Below are 10,589 nucleotides of genomic sequence, written 5' to 3' on the forward strand. Positions count from 1 at the left end.
GCTCATGTGCAGCTCAGAATTTTCTTTGTGGCACGGGTTACGTCAAATGTAATAATGACGTCTGAGGTTAGACGATAAACTCAGCCATATCGAACCGAAATGCCTCCACAACTACCTGATTTATACCGAGTAACATTGCCTATATGTCCATTTCCATTTTTGTCGTTTGAATCTGAATTAATTAAAAATTGTTGGAAGAATTTCATCCATTACAAATAAGAATAGTGAACAGAATGTTCACTACTTCATACTAGAGTTCCAACTGCAAAATGCGGATTGTTATGTTATCCTAACTACTTTTTTTATTTTACATTTTATACGTAAGCTTAGCCTTATCTCAAAATTGCAGGGTAGTTACGCATCGACGGATAACGTGAAAGTATACGCATCCGTCAACAAATTACGTAAATATTGATGAACTTTAACTATCTGACCTCTAACTCACATTAATTCTGAATTAAAGTTAATTGACGTTAGAAAATCAGATAAGGTACATATATGTTGTTCAGTATTAAAAATTAAATTTAATCAAATATTTAAACTTAACATCAATATAAATAATAGAAATATTAACAACAATGTTGGCAAACAAAGGGCGCGGTGTCGATAAATTTGTCGTACGGTTGTGCGTTTTGACATTTTTTATTTTACCATCCGTATAAGAAATACTGAATTAATCATGCACCGGCAACATTGCTGAATTTCAGCGTTATGACATATATCGGTTTTAGTACTGAAAGAACCTATACCTATATACTCTGCATATAAAGTTTGGAAAAAGTTAGTTTGCTCTATTTGCTCAAATTCACGTACTGCGCGGACGAATCTGAACTAACTCGAAACTAACCTTTGAGTTTTGTTTTAAAAATTTTATTCGACTGTTTATTAAAGTCACTCTAGATGAAAGCTAACTAGATACTAAATTCCATTTTTGATGGGATTTGCAATCTGAACTAACTCTTAATTGATCAGCTGACTGTAGGGACCGAGGTAGAAACTTTAAATTCTCTTTAAAATACCGATATTGGTTCGGCGTGGATAGAAATTCTCGTATTCCTAATTATCCTTAACTAACGTTAGAAGATGACGTTCAAAAAACGTTTTCTTCCTTCATGAAAACTCATTGATCTTTGAGTTCTGTTCCTCAAAAAAGTCTACTTAAAATTTGTTGAACTAGCGAGATTATGATTAGGTTGAAGTCAGGTTACAAGAAAATCCGTTTTTGGAGTGTAAACGTTAGAAATTTGCCTTGTAGTTATTTAGTTAATTGGTAGATCTCGCTCAGTCTGGGTTAGTATTGGATTTACTTTTAATATCATTTCGGAATTGGACTTTCGACTTTAAAATATCATATTTAAAGGATCGACTGGGACGATCGCCTCTAATTCCGACCCTGAGACACGATTTTATAATTTTCAACGATTTAAAAAAATCATATAGTAAGAATCACAACGAATACCGATATTAAGTGAAATAAGTTCTATAGAGCAAAAGAGTAGAAATCGCAGTAGAAACTAACCTAACACAGTGGCATCAAAAACATTTTTACTACAACGAAGATCGACGAAAATTTGGAGGCAGTTAACTTGTAATAAAAACAAAAATGAATAAATGAAGTGAAGCAATAATAATTGTGACTCACTATAACAATTGAAAATTGTTACTAATGTCTGTAAATATTGCTCATATTGTCAAAATACTTTGAAACTCAATTGCCATTCAGTATAATCAACAATTCATTTACTCTAATTTCTGCGTAATGCATGATAGATAAGTTCAAAATTTTGTTCAAGGATGTATTGACTTGGATCAACAAAGCCGAATACCCTAATAGAAAGATAAAAGAACAAATAGACTGAAACGCCTTGTATAAACAACAAATATTGTAAATTTTAATCCAAAAAGGTTTCCTGTAATCATTGTCCCCTTCTAGGTAATAGATACTTGAGTCATGAAACGCGAAATTCCCCCGTGTTATTATAAAATCGATTTCATAGTATGAATGCGAATACCTGAGTGATACAAATGATTGATGATTCCAAGAAAACAAAAAGTTTATGATTGTCAAAATTTGGTTTTATTCAAAATACGCCAAAACTTTCTAGGTAACGTGTAAGTAATAACATACGCATATTAATATCAGTAAAACAGTTTCATTAACCACGCATTTCCCGCACTCGTTTACGTGTGGAAAGTAGCAATATACGAAACAAGAGGTGGCAAAACGTTGGTTCAAGTGAAACGGTGCAGATCTACCTTTTACACGTAAATTTATTAATCGGGCGCTGCAAATTAATTTTCCCAATCTTGGCACATTAAATGGCACAATTCAATTTTTTGTTCACAGTAGTTTTCTTTCTCACGTTCTGGCCTCCTTTTGATTTTAATTGTCACGAGGCCGTTCAAAGTAAATACCTTTGAGGCACACCGAAGATTATTTAGAATGATATAAGATTAGTTTTACTACGTTTTGACTGGAAGGAGCCACTCACATTTAATGGGACTGTGTTTTCTACGGGCTGCCTACCTAGGTCTTTCCAAATACAATACACCTTTAGTACACTTAAATTATAATTCGTTTGTCGCACAATGGCAGGTAGAGACCCTTAAAGTTATCTTTATGCTTTGCCATTTGCAGTAATCGCCTCATAAAAGTTTCCTAGACTCGTCTAAATTATTGTAGTACAAATAATACATTAACTTGCAATTATTACTGTGGGTTGTATTCAAAACTTTGAAATTATGTACTCAGTCTTAGAAAAGCTGAAACCACCCGACAACAATTTGTGTACTTTACTTTAACCCTGTATTAGTACCTGGAATTCGTCATTATCATTAATGCCTGGAGACCCATCCCAAGTATCCATCCGTCTGTCCCCCTCGCTTGGTCTATTCACCGTGACATGCGGGGGCCCCACGCGGGTTTTCGTTAGGGTCGACGACCCGAATTTCCCTTGCGATGTGCTGAGGGTGTTGGCCCAGCCCAGCCGGGTTGAGATTATTATAACTTGGATTTAGCAAAAAGTATCTCTCAGGGTTTTGACTATTCAGATTAATCCTATGGTTGCACAATGGCGCAAAAAGATGGTTGAAATAAAGTACGGAGTATGCACAGTATTTTGAACGGTACAAGCGAGGAAGAGGCTTCGTTACAACTGTTACATACAAGGTATCAGGAAAATATCCATCAGACGAATCGCTTTAGATTAGCACATTTCTCTTGAAATCTTCCGTCTAAGCAATGCGAACATTTACGGGGTATTAACATATATGACGATTCATATCCGAAATAGACATACAGGGTGGTCGAATCTATAATTTACCATTGCTATATTTTTAGTTAGAGCAAAGTTATAGTTAGGCCTTGATTAAATACGACAAAAATTGAAATACTTCTATAACAACGATAAAAGTACTAACTCCACACCCTGCAAAATCTATAATCCTTTCTTCGATCTCTTGCTGTTTTATGTGCCATAAATGGAATGCTTACATTCCATTATGATTAGGTGGTGGTCTCTAAGATCACTTGAGAGCTACTCGACACTACAAACATACCCAAGTGAAAACACATTTTTCTAGTACATTCGTTTCAAGAGAAGAAAGTGAGTCACTCAACAAGAAATGTTATTATTGCCATTAGAGGGTATGAATTTTCTCCCGCTTTCGTAGGTTTGTTTACATGTTGCAGTGCCCTTAACGGTAGCCTCAGTCTTAATACGTGTCCCCTATAATATTTAGCGAATTTAAACTGACATTAGTATTTCTTAGCACAACCGATTAGTCAAAGCAACTTCTGCCTCTACTGTCATGTCGAACTGTTGCACACGCTGAGGGATTACATCATCATACCAAGCTTTTAAAAGCTGAGAGTTAAAATGACCGACAACCTTAATTTGACATAACATACGAATGTTCAGGGCCCGGCAATGAATCCGAGAATCAGAATCAGCCTTCAAAGGTGATTACGTGTAAATATACTTGAACACGTACGTCGTTCGAAATAATAATTATCACACGCGCCGAACAGCTGACTGGCGACGATTCTCACTCTGGCGTTCTACTCAATTTTTATGTTAACTTCAACCTTTAAGTGTGGATTTTGCGTCGTAAAATCGAGTGGATATAATTATCAGATATCTTACCTTGTAGCTCTTCTATAACGAAAAATTATTAAACTTTCACGAAGTTACTATAAAATATTTACATATTTAAAAATTTAGTTTTATGACGAAAGCGTGATGTAAGTTTAGTTGTATTGATTTTGAGATACAGAAAACGCGTTTTCTTTATCGACAGAGAAAATTTCCGAAATCTATCAGAGCTAGAAAGTCAATTGACTGAGGAAGGCTCTACAGTTTTAGGAGGTAATTTAAGGCGTTTTTATTAACATACATATAATTATTTATTAACGTTAATAACAGCACTAGATATTTACAGATGCTGAAACCAGTCGCGCACAGAAAGTTTATCGGAAAGATAAAATGTTATACGCCTGAGGTTTCGTTCCAATTTATTTGTAGATATGCTCCTCTATGCTTAATACAAACACAATACCTCATGATGACGTTAACTTACGGCAGATTTACGTTTTGAACTGTTTTACAAACAACTGGCCACTACGCCGGAGGCGTCAAGACTTGATTTATGAGAGATTTGTTTAAGATGGAAAGCTGCAACCTGCCAAATGTCCTAAAATACTAAATTCTCAACTGTAGTAATTGCCACCTCCGCGCACTGGTCTGTTAATGGACAAATAGATAAACTCATCTATTATAGGATCGTCCTTCACCGACCCAGTCTAAGTCATCTAAGTCATCATTATCGCTCCCCCAGTCACGTTTCTTGCCACAATCGATTTTCAAAGGAGACCCGGACGCTGAATAATTGGGGCGGCCCCCAAGGTCGCCGGGGGAGGGGGGAAGGCCGCCCTCAGCCTTTGTTTGGTCGATGAGCCCGGTTTTCGCGTTTCAGTGCGGCATGTCGTCATTTGATCGCAACCTTGTGTGACGAACAATTGCAAGATAATGATGACGTAGGACGCGTTCCAAGAGCGTCGATTGGTCGTTTACGCGGAAGGCAAATTGTTTATTTGGTTTGAAGTGCCTGGTTGAGCAAACGTGGTGTTTTGCCGCAATTTTGTCTGTTTGCTTCGAGGAATAAATTATCTTGGGACGTACAAGTCTTGTGTCGAAGAGTTCAAGAGTCTGAGGGCTACTAAATCAAACTACTGGCAACTTTATCTAGAAGATAATTGAACCATGAACTCTACCCGAACTGACTAATGATGTTCGCGAGGTCATAGTTTCTATGGAAATTCGAAGTTATTTTCTTTGTACAGTTTCCGAGAAGTTAATTTTTCCGACAGTAAGGGACAACAGATCGAAGTACTTTTAACTTCACCTATAGTCAATTTACATAATTGATGTCCGTGCTTCCTGATTGTCTCACTCTCATTGACCTGGTGGGTATTTGTTTCATTCCTATTGGTCAGCAGTCACGTGTCTTTGTCTATATCGTGGGCACCTCAAAAACGGAATGTTGAGCACACACGTGTCTCTTGCTTGCTGGAATGACCACCAAAGTGAAAACTCATCTTTCCCTCAAATAACTTTTAAACCACACCAAAGCAACTCCTAAATTCATATGACATTCGGTCCCACGATGGAAGACATGTTCCCCATCGATATACTCCCGTTAGGGGAAGCTCACCAAGATTTCCATATAACATACTTGTAATATGACTGTTAAGCCAAAATAAGTGTTCTGTCAAGAAACGATTCCAGTTATGTTAAGAAGATCCTACTTATGATAAGTCACAAAAAACTGCCTCCGTGTACCATTCCAAATTCCTGGTCATCAATCTCAATAAGACCGATAGACAAAAAAATCGATATAACTAACCCTTTATCGACTTTGGAAATTTTCTAATAAAGAGCAAAAGAGCTTAAGGAGTTAAGAGTTTCCGTCCCGAACCGAGTTTCTGAATTATACCTGACGCTCTCTCAAAGTTGGAGATGGTGTAGATAGCTGTTAAATTGCAAACCTCAATTTTGCCACTGAAACTAGGGATTGTGAGAGATGCAAAAAAATGACGGGCGAAATACAATTTCACTGCTGAAAAATATCTATTCGACAATAGTGATTGCTTTGAGTTAGTGACAATAATGCTGCAACTTTTCGGCTTACGACGATCAGCCATCACTGTCTATAAAACAGGGTATTTCAGATTTAATCCACACATTTTATTAGCAGTTTTTACGGAAAATAACACTAGTTTGTTATAAAAGGTAGTTCAGAAAAAGATAGCCTTTTTGGCCCCTATGGACCCGAATTGACATATGGCTTTTTAACCTGAACTAACAGAGATTTTCCTATAAGTTTGAACGTTATAATATACAAGAATACCATGCTATCAACCACAAAAAAAGGAATTACGTCGTGGTGCTAGAAAACGTCCCACAGTCGGAATGAAATTATTACACTTTCGATTAAATTAGCATTTTAAATTGACGCAACGCATGTTTGCACCGCAAGAGCCAGACAAAGAATCTTGCACAATTCAACGCACAGGTACATATATATATTAACTAACTTATGCTTTAATACGTTTAAGTATTACTTACTCATTGATTTTAGCACTTAATTAACTTCAAAAAAAGACATAAAATAGAAAACCGTGTTTTACATATTATCTACAAGTTTATTGCGCAAATCGAAATTTCAGCCTTGGGCCCATAGATGCATAAATCTTCTATCGAGATAGTTTCCAAGGACCACAACCAAAGCATGAATAACTACGCCCGAAATAAAAATTGATTGTTACCCGTTCAACTGTGAAATATCTAATTGAAAACTACTTGGTCAGTGGTAGTCTTGATTCTTGTTAAAAAAATAGAATCATGCCTTTGACGTCACGGTGCGATTGCAAAACTTGTGCAATGTAATCTCAACCAACAAAATTAATGAAGCTGAAAGCAAAGAGAAACACTTAGTTGTTACGTAACCCAACATCACGAATTAATTTCAATGAATACTGCAAACAGTTTAGAAGTTGAGTTCGCCTTTGTGGCGACATATGTGATAAATTCTAAACTAATTACTAACAGAAATTCCCAATCTCCTAGAAGAAAATGCATTCTAGATGAAATGTCCAGTCTACAGCTGAAAATATTTAAACCGCCCGTTTTTAAGATCGACATAGCCCAAAATCGGCTTTGAGATAAACGTAGTGTTCGGTTATTATTAGTATCCCATTTTATTCCTTGACTATATTTTTACCTAGGTATTTGCTTTCAATCGATTTAAATCATCGATTATAGTTTAGTTTAAATACCGTTAAATTTACTTATTAGCATAGAAGTGGAATTTCGGGATGACTCGTTAGTTGAAATCGAAACAGTATTTTTCGCAAAGAGCAGAGGGAGCATTCTCAATCTTGTTTAGATTTAATTGAAAAATTCTAAATTGTGCACGTGGATAGTAAGTGGGGAAGCTACAGAGAAATTTAATTGACAACAACGGCGGCTAGTTAATTTCAGCAGTCGTTAAAATAATTAAATAGAGATCTAAATCACCTTAAATTGAAGTTTAAATTTGAAGATCTTTTGTGAGATTTTGAATCGGTTCATCGTATTTAAACGTGTTTTATTAAAGCAGAAAGTCTTTATGTCACTTGGCATGTTAACAATTAATTTATTAAATGAATACGCTGGTAATCTTTACGATGACTCATTCCTATAAATCAGTATAAACTGAAGTGTATACAGGGCCTTTAAATTAGTTTAAATTCAAAACCTTTTTTAATACTTTTTCCATTCATTTATATATATCAATAAATATGTAATAATATATAATATATACAGGGTGTCCTCGAATTGCGTAGCCAAAATGATACCGCAGATTATTTAAGTAAAAATAAGTCGATTTAACTAAATTTGCCTCAGTCCAAAAGTTGATAATCACGGAGTTACAGGGTGTTAAAGTTGAAAAAATAAATCGCATTTTCTTTAATATCTTTCGATTCCTTTGAGCTATTATAATTTCACGAAATTTCGTATTTGAGGGTGTTTTAGAATGCGAAATTGAAATTTATTAACCATTTAGTTGTATTTTCTAGAGGGCACCGCAAGCGACCATTAGGACACAATTAAACCTCTGCAACTTTTTTGTGCCATAATGTATGTCATTTTGGTATTGAAAAATCTTTTTTCCTACCTTTTATACTTAGAAAAGTTATACTTTATTGAAGTCGCTAGAAGCAACGGTTTCTGAGAAAAACGCATAATTCTAATGCGCCGCACATCTGCGTTATCGCTTTTAAGTAAATAGCTTAGTTAGCTATGTTTTTTAGTTGACATTTTGACACTTAAATGTATTCCTCAAATATCAGTTTTCTCTTTCGCTTCCTGTTGATTATTAGCCTTGACTATGACTAATAATTTCACGTATTCTGAAATGGTGGATATGCTGTTAATCTATAGACTTTGCCGTTGCAATGGTCAAAAAAGTGTACGAGTCTACAAGGAAAAATATCCTTTCTGTAGAATTCCAAATCGGAAAACTATTATTATTATTTTTGTTTTATCTTTAGTAATAATTGTTTTCGAAAAACTTGAACACTTTTTTTTTGAACGGGAATGATTTTAAGTTAATTTACATGCATCATCAGCTTTACATGCATTTTTCTCAGAAACCGTTGCTTCTAGCGACTTCAATAAAGTATAACTTTTCTAAGTATAAAAGGTAGGAAAAAAGATTTTTCAATACCAAAATGACATACACTATGGCACAAAAAAGTTGCAGAGGTTTAAATGTGTCCTAATGGTCGCTTGCGGTGCCCTCTAGAAAATACAACTAAATGGTTAGTAAATTTGAATTTCGCATTCTAAAACACCCTCAAATACGAAATTTCGTGAAATTAGCTCAAAGAAATCGAAAGATATTAAAGAAAATGCGATTTATTTTTTCAACTTTAACACCCTGTAACTCCGTAATTATCAACTTTTGGACTGAGGCAAATTTAATTAATCGACTTATTTTTACTTAAATAATCTGCGGTATCATTTTGGCCACGCAATTCGAGGACACCCTGTATATCATGATTTATTATAACTAGTTATTCCAAATCGATATAAACAGTACCGTGTTAGATCTTTGTAATTTGCAAAAAAATTTGAAGTAGATTCATTTAATGAATACGCAGTTATTTTCACTGATGACTCAACCACTGTAAATCTGAAATATTTGACCTTTAAATCAATGCAAATTCAAGTTCTTATATAAGATGCGTGATTATTGCACGTTACTTAAACTTTATTGATCCAAAAAGTTGTTTCAATGCTAAATTTGCATAAATCTGAATAAATCAACTATCATAATTCGCTTTAAATACTAAATCAGATCTTTACAATACAATTCATACGATTACTTGTTGATTTAATGATGATTTATTTTTTGAAGTCAGCGTAACATTAATTTTTAAATCAATTTAAATTTAAAATTTTCTATGATACGCATTAGTTTCACATTACTTCACGTGATTGATTGATAAAATAAGACTTTAAGTCATTTGATATTTGTTTTTTACAATGCTTAAATATGAAAAAAAAAGTTGCCATAATAGTAAAGGATTTAATGAAATTATGAAATATTTACTGATGATTCCATTTGTTACCTCACTTAACAACGATATAAATCGACGTAAACCGAAGCATAATTCTTAATCGCGAACTTTTAAATCGAAATGAAAGAAATCTTTAAATCAGTAGATTTTTTTAATTGGCTTTAACTTTAATAAATCAACAACTATAACTTTGCATAAATCCTGAATTAGATATTTATAATGAGAATAAAGCGTTTGTGAAAATACTTGTTTAATTGAATTATTAAATGATCCACTGTGAAGCCCAGGGATGAATTATTTCTGTAAATTTGTATAAAACGAGACTTGATACCTCACCTTTAAATCAACTTAAATTCAAGTTCTTTTACACGTGATATATTCACGCTACTAAAACATGATTTATTGCCAAAATAAGTCTTTAAATCAGTTTCAATAGAACATACTTCGTGAGCTACATGACGGTTTAATGCAGTAATACTTTAAAAACGATTTATGGACACAACTTTATTTTAGCAAGTTGATTGATTACACTGTAGAATTCTTAAATCTGATTAAATCTTCTACCATCATTGAATTTAACTATGGTTTAAATATTTTTCCATTTAATTTATTACGTTTTATTTAATGATTTATTAAATCAGTATGCCGACTGTTAAACACTATACTCATTTATATTATTGTTATTATAAGTAGCTTGTTTTGGCGAGGTGCGCTTTGAAATTACATTAAATCATACTTTTCCTATAGATGAATACGCTACAGTTATTCGCATGAAGCGAGCGCAACAGATTAGGCAAGTCCATTGACGTTTAGTACTTTTACTCATTTATCAGACGAATAATTTTCCGAGTTTCTGAAGGCCGTTCGATCGAGTGCGTAAAACGACCATTTAGACATGTTCGTTTGTTCCCCCCACATAAGAAATCGAGATACGCACCAACACGATAATTTCAAGGCAACAAAC

This window comes from Euwallacea similis, chromosome 6 (genome assembly GCF_039881205.1).
Source record: "Euwallacea similis isolate ESF13 chromosome 6, ESF131.1, whole genome shotgun sequence".
Taxonomy (NCBI): domain Eukaryota; kingdom Metazoa; phylum Arthropoda; class Insecta; order Coleoptera; family Curculionidae; genus Euwallacea; species Euwallacea similis.